The following is a 10,000-nucleotide window of genomic DNA, read 5'->3' as shown; positions in this document are numbered from 1 at the left end:
AACATCTTGCAAACGCGCAGAGGAGGCTTAGGCGAAGTTTGTGTGGAAGATGGACATGTTTTGATCCTTACCGACTTTGAATGTTGGGGCGACGTTCTTACTTTTACTTTTTTTTCTTACAATTCATAACCAAAACCTTGACCTTAGCGTTGTGTAGACACGTAATACAAAGATCTTTTACGGTATGTTTTGACAGTGTCTGTGCTCAGCCACACACCCATTTCTTGAAAGCATTCGGTCAGAAATATCTTAGTTATTTGTCACTCCCGTAATTCGAAAGGCGAAAAATAATAAGTTACCTTTCAATCTCGTAAATATGCTTCGTATTACGATAAGATAAACATCCAGCTCTAAAAATATCCGCCGAGAGTCTTACGGAGCCCCTCGTCTCAAGAGCGAGCTCATGCTTCGAGATAATCAGGGAACAGCGAGAGCATCGAAGCGTGTATTCAACCGCAGGCCCATCCGAAACCCTGACCCCCCCCCTTCTCCCCCCCTCCCTTCTCCCCCCTTCCCTCTCCCCCTTCCCCCACCCTGCCCTTACCCCAAAGTCGAAGGACGGTTGACCTTCAGGTTAACATACTTCTCTTCTCCTTCAGCACAATTACCTCGAAACCGCCTTGGAACATTTACGCTACACGCCTCTACACGCGGACCCCCACGCCAACCACACCGCGACCCTGAAGTATAGGTGATCGCGTCACTCTCTGCTATGTGACCCTGAAGTAAAGGTGCTGACGTCACCCGCCTGGCTGTGACCGTGAAGACGCGTTGAGCTGTCGATGCTGCTCTCATCCATCCTCCGCCGCCTTCATTTGGAGTTAATCTTCATTCGTTTCGTAAGCATCGCACTCAATCTGACGCGCACAAGATCACTGGCATTCGGAGCGCGTTTGATGTGAGTGTATGTGTAGGAGTATGTGCGTGTGTGAATACGTAGTGTGTGTGTGTGTGTTGGACGTTTGTTTAATGGTTTGTTTGTGTGCGTCGGTGTTTACGTCTCTGTGTGTGTGTTTGTTTGTTTGTGTGTTTGTGTGTGTGTGTGTGTGTGTGTGTGTGTGTGTGTGTGTGTGTGTGTGTGTGTGTGTGTGTGTGTGTGTGTGTGTGTGTGTGTGTGTGTGTGTGTGTGTGTGTGTGTTTGCTTCTGTGTGTTGTCTGTCAGTCTGCTTGCAGTATACTTGAATTGCACCCATGCATTACTGCGCGCTACAGGATCTGAGAACAAAATCACTAACAGTATGTATATCATTTGCCTGATCAATATACTGCAACTCAAAAGCACAAAGGTAATTAAAATACCCACGAGTACAGCAACAACACACAGCTAAAGGAAAACGAAGCGCATAAACGTGAATGAGCCTTATACGTGAACCTGCAACAACATCCACACTTCTGAACTTATCACAAGAATGGGTATCCAAGGTCTGTGAACCCCTTGCCCTTAACACGCCCCGTGCCCCCCTCCCCTGCCCTTTCCCTTGATCCTACAGACCTACACAAACACTGACCTATAAATAATGCCAGAAAACTGGTAGGTGGCCAAGGCGGCTGAGCTGCCCTTGTCTCTCGGGGCGGAGGCTCCTCGGCGGCTATGGCAGCGGCGCCGAACGGGAAGGTAATGCACATAATTAAAGTGATAAGAGGCCGCCCGTGGCATGAGATGATGGGCGGCGTGTCCTCCTTTCAGGTAGGGATTGTGATATCGACCTTCGTGCCGCCGAGTCCTTGTCCTTGGGTCGAGCTGGGGCGGTCAGTGGCCTTGGCACCGAAGTTCCAATCTGAGCGATCGTCAAGGTGACAACGGTTGGCACGTTCGCCGCTTCGTCTCCGTCGGCTTGCTTGCCTCGGGACGTCACGGCAGCATAAACCCGCCCGGAATTAGGCATCAAGTATGAAATGACATGAACGAGCCCAGGGTGTTATTATGGTGTTAAAGGCCGATGAGCGGGTAATGTTTGGCACGCTGGGAACAGTGCCACGTGCTGCAGCTGGCAATGGAGGGGACGGCGATGTCACAGCAGCATCTGGGACAGGGATTTCCTCACGGCAAAATATCTGACTGTGACGCGGTTACCAGTAAGGCTCCGAACTTTACCTTGGTTTGCAAACTTTACCTTGGTTTGATCTGAGTGAAACACCAAAGAACACATTTTAAAAGTTATGTGGAGGGAACATTTTGCTAGTTATATGGTTATTCAAAGATTTAACTTTTCCTAACAGATGAAGAAATTACCATATCTCATCAAAGATAAATATAATTCAAGGCCTTATCTGAAACCTAACGTATATGCGTGCGCGTGTGATAAGACGTAAATGACGGCGTGTATAATGAGATATAATGACAGCATGCGAGCACTGGGTCATGCTGAAGATGGTTAGTGCTAAGGCTGGGCGAGCGACGGCCGTCTACAGCATCGCATACCTGCTGGGGACGACCCGCGCTCATGACCGACTGGGGACGAGAACCTTTTGTTTTTCTTAGGTGCTTCCCGCTGTCCATTTTCTGTTTATTTACTCTGGTCACATTCTCGCTACGTGACGTGAAAGGATAAACAGCAGCCAAAAAAAATAGCTTCATAGTTGAGGAAAATAGATATAAAAAACCGCAAGGAATATATCAAAGAACAGGTGACCTTCAGCGCAAAAAAGCAAAACCGCACCTCACGCGGTTGCCCTCCGCGGATCTCACCAAGAGCATCAAAACATTCCTCGCTGAGTGCCACATGACCTTGCCCGGCCGAGACCACCAGTGCCAAGAAAGACCTACCTGACTAACCTCTCACAAGGCCACTCGCTCGGTCTCGCAGTGCCATCGCAACTTACCTGAGAGTGCCGCTCGTCTACCCCCTCTCAGTGCCAACTGTGTGACCCCTGGATGCCACGAGATTTACCTTGACTCGTAACCAGTCCTGAATCCACCTGCCTGACCTCTTTGCGGGCAGCTGCCAACGGCGCTCTTTAATTCAGCTCGGTTGTATTTTTAGCGTCTGTTGTTAAACAAAGCCAACGTCTTTCGTAACGAAAGCGGCGTGAAGTAAATATACACAGAATAGCTTAGGTACAAAATATAGAAATTGTCTAAAGCACGCAAAGACACTTATATATATATATATATATATATATATATATATATATATATATATATATATATATATATATATATATATATATATATATATATATATATATATATGCGTGAGTGAGTGTGTGAGTGAGTGAGTGAGTGAGTGAGTGTGTGTGTGTGTGTGTGTGTGTGTGTGTGTGTGTGTGTGTGTGTGTGTGTGTGTGTGTGTGTGTGTGTGTGTGTGTGTGTGTGTGTGTGTGTGTGTGTGTGTGTGTGAGTGTGAGTGTGAGTGTGAGTGTGAGTGTGAGTGTGAGTGTGAGTGTGAGTGTGAGTATGAGTGTGTGAGTGTGAGTGTGTGTGTGTGTGCTATTAATCATTATTATTGTTGTTTTTGCTGTCGTTGCTATTGTTGTTGTTGTTGTTATTATTGTTATTATCATTGTTGTTGTTATTACTGTTATTATTATTATCATTATCATTATTATGATGATGATGATGATGATGATGATCATTATTATCATTATATTCTCTTCATCCCAATTCCTTTTCCACTATTTCCCATAACTCTACTTACCTCCATTTCTCCCACAGGGTTACTTTACTCACACAACAACAACGATAATGTCATATCTATTACGAAATATTGGCTCGCCCGTGTTACTCAACACCCAAAGCCATAGATAAATATACCCAAGCTCTTTCGCAATCCAAAATGATGAGAGATAGATAAATAAATCGATATGAAGGGAAATAAGTGAAGAAATGAATAAATGAGGCTTAATTTGGGACATGAGGTGCCTTGGAGGAGAGGTGCCACGTGGCATCAAGGTGTCGTAGGCCTTGACTCGATTCCAAGGACTTATCGTGAAGGTTAGGGTGGCCATACACATCCACACACGCACATACACACACGCACGACATAGATATGTGTGTGTGTGTGTGTGTGTGTGTGTGTGTGTGTGTGTGTGTGTGTGTGTGTGTGTGTGTGTGTGTGTGTGTGTGTGTGTGTGTGTGTGTGTGTGTGTGTGTCTAAAAAAAAAGTCGGTTGCGACTAGTTTATGAATTACACATGAGTAACACAGCTGATGAATCATGTGTTCTCGGCGACCCAGGCATGACACGAAGAGAGGTTAGATCCGGTTCAAAAACAGACAGACACATGTATAGAGATAATAAGCGAACAGATGTTTCGTTTCCCAGTTGGGGAGGGGGACGTCACAAGCACATGTTACTGATGTGTTACTATTAATAACCAGCCGCTGTTTTTCTTTCTGTGTAACTCACCGATATTTTCGATTTATTCTTCCGGATAAGCGAGAAGTTAACGAGATATTGTTTCCCAGTTCTTTTTTTTTTTTTTTTTGTATATCGAGAGTAATGATTCAAAGTTGTCCGAACAGAGACAGGTGCTGCAGATGCGTTGCGCAAGGCAGGTTCAGTGCTCTCAAGCTCACCTCCGACCCACGAGGTGACGCTGGCATGAGTCAACCCACACGCCGTACCTAGCAACAAACGCCGCTCTGCTCCCCTCCGCCGCCGAGGCATCACCACGCCATTACTTACAACAACACACGAAGGGGCGAGGGGGGGGGGGCGCGTGTTTTGGTCGCACGCGGAGGACGGGCGGGCGAGCGCGGTGCTTCCGAGCGTCCTAGAGTACTTTCGATTCACGAGGCGCGTGAGCAGGATGCAACTCATGTGACTCTTGGGGAGCCGTAGTTCGCTGACAAAGGCCCTCGGGGGAATCGGTTCCTTTCGTACCCAGTCCTTTCCCTCCAGCCATTCACCCTGCCTCGGCGCCTCCCTCTATGTATCCCGAGGTCGATCGCATCTGGTTAGAGTCCCAGGTGTTAGTTCGATGTCTGCTGCTTTACGAATGCACGAAGGTTTATCAACAACTGCAACACGCGGAAGGGAACGGCACTTAACGGTCTCTGAACCCGCGTTCAACGATCTTTTCCTCGAGTACCGCGAGAACAGACGGAGCGAGGGCGGCAGAAGCAAGAACAAAGCCGAGGAAAAGCGCAGCACAAAGGCGGCGAAGGCAAACATGGAAGACACGATCTCCTCTTTCCCCTCGCCAGTGCAGCCTCCGCGTGGTGGCGACCGAGCACGACCATCAGCAAAGATCTTGACCCTCAAGCAGAGAGAGGAAGGCGTGAATATTTGCACTGCGCTGCTCCGTCCAGGTTCAACGGCCCGGTAATTATCGAACGGATAGTCTGAGGGTACGGCGCCAAGGGGAAGAAAACCACACATCAAAAAAGGAGAGAGAAAGAGGGAAAAAAAGGGAAAGGACGGAGCAATTATTGGTGTGAGGGGAGGATGGATAGGCCTAAAAATAGGTAGGCTTAAGGCTCTTCCCTCACACAAGGGTATTGATCACTCCTCGAGCATATATTTTGGTAATGCATAGCCAAACACGCGCCCTCCCCGCGAACCCAAACGAAAGAGCTTTCTCCCCCTAAAAAAAATGCAAATATTATGACGGTACACGAGGACGACTCCTGTACACACGGCGCCCCTTCCCGGCCACACAGCCGACCAATGCACGCCCCAATGTGCGTCCCATTCCCCTCATGTTACACCGTGGCCTTCCCCTCCCCCGGCCTCAAGGTCTGGGTCGATGGCTAGGTCATGACCCCGCGGCGTGACTGAGGAGAAGCCGAGGTATTAGGGATGACGAGTCACCTTGCCGGGTCCTTTCCCCTCGCTCGAAGAGAGGCCGAAGCGAGGGGAAAGTGTTAATAGCCGGCAGAGCTTGGGAACACACACGTGGGAGAGCAGGCAGAGAGAGGGTTACAGGAATCGAATGGTTGCCGACGGGGGGAAAGGGTCAATTCGCGGCACGCACTTCTCAGACAAAGTCGCTTCTGTTTAGCCGCCGCTGAGTCACATGCATAATGAGCAATTTAAGAAAGTAAACGCCTTTACTGGTCTAAAAATCCATGCAGGCAAACAGCGATTTTAAATCTTCAACACTGCAAGAACTGCTAAATTTTCCCTTTTCAATCTATTTTACTTATCGACAAAGGACCTTATGCGCTGGCACAACTACGCCATTTACAGTATGACAACATCAATTTATGATTCTCTGAATCCACTCACGGCCGCGTGTGTACGAAACAGAGAATGACGTGGCCGTAAACAACTTAGTGGAAACTAGGAAATCGATAACCGGCAGTACACGAAGGTAAACATTCAGCACGCGAGTTGGATGCAATTAAAAGAGTACGCTCGGTGACGTGTTTTATTGAAACGCTAAAGCAAACAAAATCAAGCCCTTTTTACTCTGAAGTGCGCGTGTATGTGATCCATTTCCCCCTCTGCTGAAAGTCGTGCTGGTGTTGATTCCCACCGAGCGACCGAAGGCCCCTTTGTCAGAGGTCACGACGCAGATACGACCCCAGAAAAATGCAAGAAGAATTTAGGGGTCGTCTACCTTCTCCTCCTCCTCCTCCTCCTTCTCCTTGCCTCTTGGGCCCTTCCACTCCAGCCTCACAGACTTAGGAAGACAGAGAGGGTTTTGCCTTTTGACATGGGTGCCCTTATAGTGACCCTGTTCGAGTGACCCGGATTAAGGACAGCGAACCCGGCAAGGAAACGCAAAGGAGTTGATGGCCGCTCCTCTACTCTTACGCAATATGGTGGAGCCCCCCCCCCTACCCCACCCCTCTTCCAACTGCTCTTCCTCCTCTCATTTCGTCCATCCACACCGCCCCTCCGCCTCCCTTGGTCAGCCACCAAGGTTATGGCCCGCCCTCGCTCGTGTATCTCAGATTGCCGTGCTATTTTCAGTGCAAGTTTCAGAGGTCGGCCTCAAGATGGCCTCGGTCGGTGCCCCGCGGAAGCAAGCGCAGTGTGGCGACGGTATCGTGGTTCTGCAATGCTAGTCTCTCGCTCGGTTTAACAAGTAACTACTATTATCGCTGCGTCTCATAGCATAGTTTACGAGCGACTGCACGTGCATCCTCTATGCAGTGCAAGAATTCCTTGTTCTTTTTGCATGCGGTTGCCGAAATCGACATGAAAGCGATAAAACAGATCTGCATCCATTTTACGCATTTTTGTCTATGAAAACATTTCTTTAATGTAACAAATCTTAAATTGCTGCCAAGAAATACCAGCCGCATTTCATGTGTCTGATAAAGCGCTTGAATTCCCAAAATATGACGTTTACTTAAGCCAAACTATTATTCCGAGTCACTTTTTCTCGTTATCTTTTTACGCATGAAAGTGTAATAACACATTAGTCAGTAGTGCAGCGTCTCCGCCAACGCCATCTTTCGGCGCAAACCCCAACCAAGCCTCCGGGTCACTGAACCAAACTTGTGTTCGATTCAGTGAAGCTTGTCTTGAGACTCGGTGTAATCTGCCCAAAGATTCTCTTATGGTTTGAAATATATTACGCGATTCCCGACTTATCAAACTGAGATAAACATATGCATTCGAAGTTAACCGCAACAGGTTTAGGTAGGTTAAATGAAAGTGTCCAAGGATAGGCCACCGCAAGGAAAGTGTTCGGAACCTGCTTCCATAACAAGACAATGACTCAATACATGTGCGAGGCACCGTCCAAAAGCATTTCCAAATACACATTCTGCGATGTGGGACAAACATGCATTGCCTCTTGTCCCGTGTTCCGAAATCGTCAAACTGTGTAACAACATTTGATTAATTAATGAGAAAACATGATAAATAATAATGGGTCTTCTCATCTAAATAACCTAAATGGTGTATCTGGCCTGCTGTTAGTAGCATCCAAAAACCCAAAGCGCAACCAAGGAATGAAACATTCTGAGCCCGAACCTGCACACACTGCAGCTGCCGTTGAGCTCAAGGCCAAGCCAGCGTGTGTATGGAGGTGGGGCTGCAGTTGCAGGTGGTGTTCCCTCGCAAGGAGGGTGGGAACACAGGAGAGGCCACGCGAGGGGTGAACACACTAGGAGCAACATGCTATATGGAAGATTCGGCCACTGCGACCGCCATACGGGCCGATCTCGCGTGGAACATCTCGGACGGCCGCCGCGCCACTCGACAGGCCGCAGTCAGTCATTGGGCGCAGGATATCAGGTTCACTTCCAACGAGGAAATACAACTTTCTAAATATTTGGAATGCAAACAGGCTTTGGTAATTTTTAAGTGCATGCTGCACAAAATGCACATACATGCATACATACATCATACAAAGACGAACTAATAAATAGATAAAGAGATAGACAGATAGACAGACACATATCCTGTGTGAATATATATTTATAAATATATATTTACACTGTGTTCATATATGTCTGTCCGTGTGTATGTACATGTGAATGTGTCTGTCTGCATGTGCGTGTATATAAATATATATATTCATGTTTGAATGTAAGAGAAATACGCTCTTTGAAACTGTAAGGTAAAGCCTGTTTCTGAATGGACGATGGATAAACAGTTTAATTGGCAAAAAAAAAATCAGAAAATAAAACCGATAATAATTCCCGCGAGGAATACTATAGTTGAGCCTACCATAGCGCCGGTCCCATTTTCTCCCTCCGTTTTCTGTGATTCGTGGTCTCGTGGGCTACGAGCGGCGCTGGGGAGAGCACGCGCGAAACGTTAGCAAGCTTTTCCTTGTATCGATCTACTTAACCTCAAGTACAGCCCTTGTAGGGTTCCCTCGGCAGACCTGGCAAGCCACCCCAAGAGGCACGTGACTCCAGGCCATCCGTCTTAGAACGTGACCTCGCCCAACGCCTAATGTGAGAGTAGTGAAAAGAATGTAACGTACCTTCATGCCCTAAATAGAGGCATCGTTCGTGATTTTGTGAAAAAAATACAGAAAAAGGGAAGGGAATTTTAACGTTCATATAAAATGCGCAAAGCAACCATGAATTCATTTTGTGTGCGATTAAATTTTGTATTGTATGTGTTTGATACATACATACGCGTATATGTAAACTATATATATACATACATATATATATATATGCATATACATACACATATATGTACGCATACATGCATATATAGAAAGATGCACCCACATACACGCCAGGGTATGAGGTTACACTGACAGATTGAAATTCAAGAGTAAAGGTAAAGAAAGGTTGAATTCGTGGAGTCGTGAGCATTTGTTGACGGAGCAACTGACCCTGAGGTTAATGGCATCATAACATTGCATCCCAGCTTCGACGTGGAGCGAGAAGAGTATCGGGAAGGGTCGAGCGAGAGGTCGAGAGCGGGAGAGGGGAAAAAGAGGAGTGACGTCACGGCCAGAGCCCCGCGAGAGATCGTCCAGGAAACGATCGAGGGGATAAAGAGAGGGGAACCTGTGACGTCATTCTCTGGAACCCTCTGGAGTCACGTGGTGTTCTGTGGCCACGTGACGCCCATCCTTTTTCACGCCATCAACTCACACACACACACTCTCACTCTCACTCACTCACTCACTCACTCACTCTCTCTCTCTCTCTCTCTCTCTCTCTCTCTCTCTCTCTCTCTCTCTCTCTCTCTCTCTCTCTCTCTCTCTCTCTCTATTTCATTTTCTCATTTTCTTCCATGTCTCTCACTCTCTTTTTCACTCATTTCTCTCAATCATTTTTCTCATTCTCTCTCTTTCTCTCACTCTCATTTTCTCTCTTTCTCACATCTCTCTCTCTCTCTATTTTATTTCTCTCATTTTCTTCGATGTCTCTCACTCTCTCTTCTCACTCATTTCTCTCAATCTTTTTTCTCATTCTCTCTCTTTCTCTCATTCTCATTTTCTCTCTCTCCCTCTCTCTCATTCTCATTTTCTCTCTCTCCCTCCCTCTCCCTCTCCCTCTCCCTCTCCCTCTCCCTCTCCCTCTTCCTCTTCCTCTCCCTCCCTCCCTCCCTCTCCCTCTCCCTCTCCCTCTCCCTCTCTCTCTCTCTCTCTCTCTCTCTCTCTCTCTCTCTCTCTCTCTCCCTCCCTAC

The 10,000-nt window shown here is 47.4% G+C and overlaps 1 protein-coding gene across 4 annotated transcripts in view; it reads right to left on the bottom strand.

Annotated features, from left to right (window-relative positions):
• The window catches only part of Eip75B (Ecdysone-induced protein 75B), a 243,126-nt gene that overhangs the window by 58,385 nt on the left and 174,741 nt on the right, over window positions 1-10,000 (bottom strand). The window lies entirely within an intron of this gene.

The sequence above is a fragment of the Penaeus vannamei genome, chromosome 8, assembly GCF_042767895.1.
Source record: "Penaeus vannamei isolate JL-2024 chromosome 8, ASM4276789v1, whole genome shotgun sequence".
Lineage (NCBI taxonomy): Eukaryota > Metazoa > Arthropoda > Malacostraca > Decapoda > Penaeidae > Penaeus > Penaeus vannamei.
The sequence above is the reverse complement of the archived record's forward strand: the minus strand, read 5'-3'. Positions and strand labels throughout refer to the sequence as shown.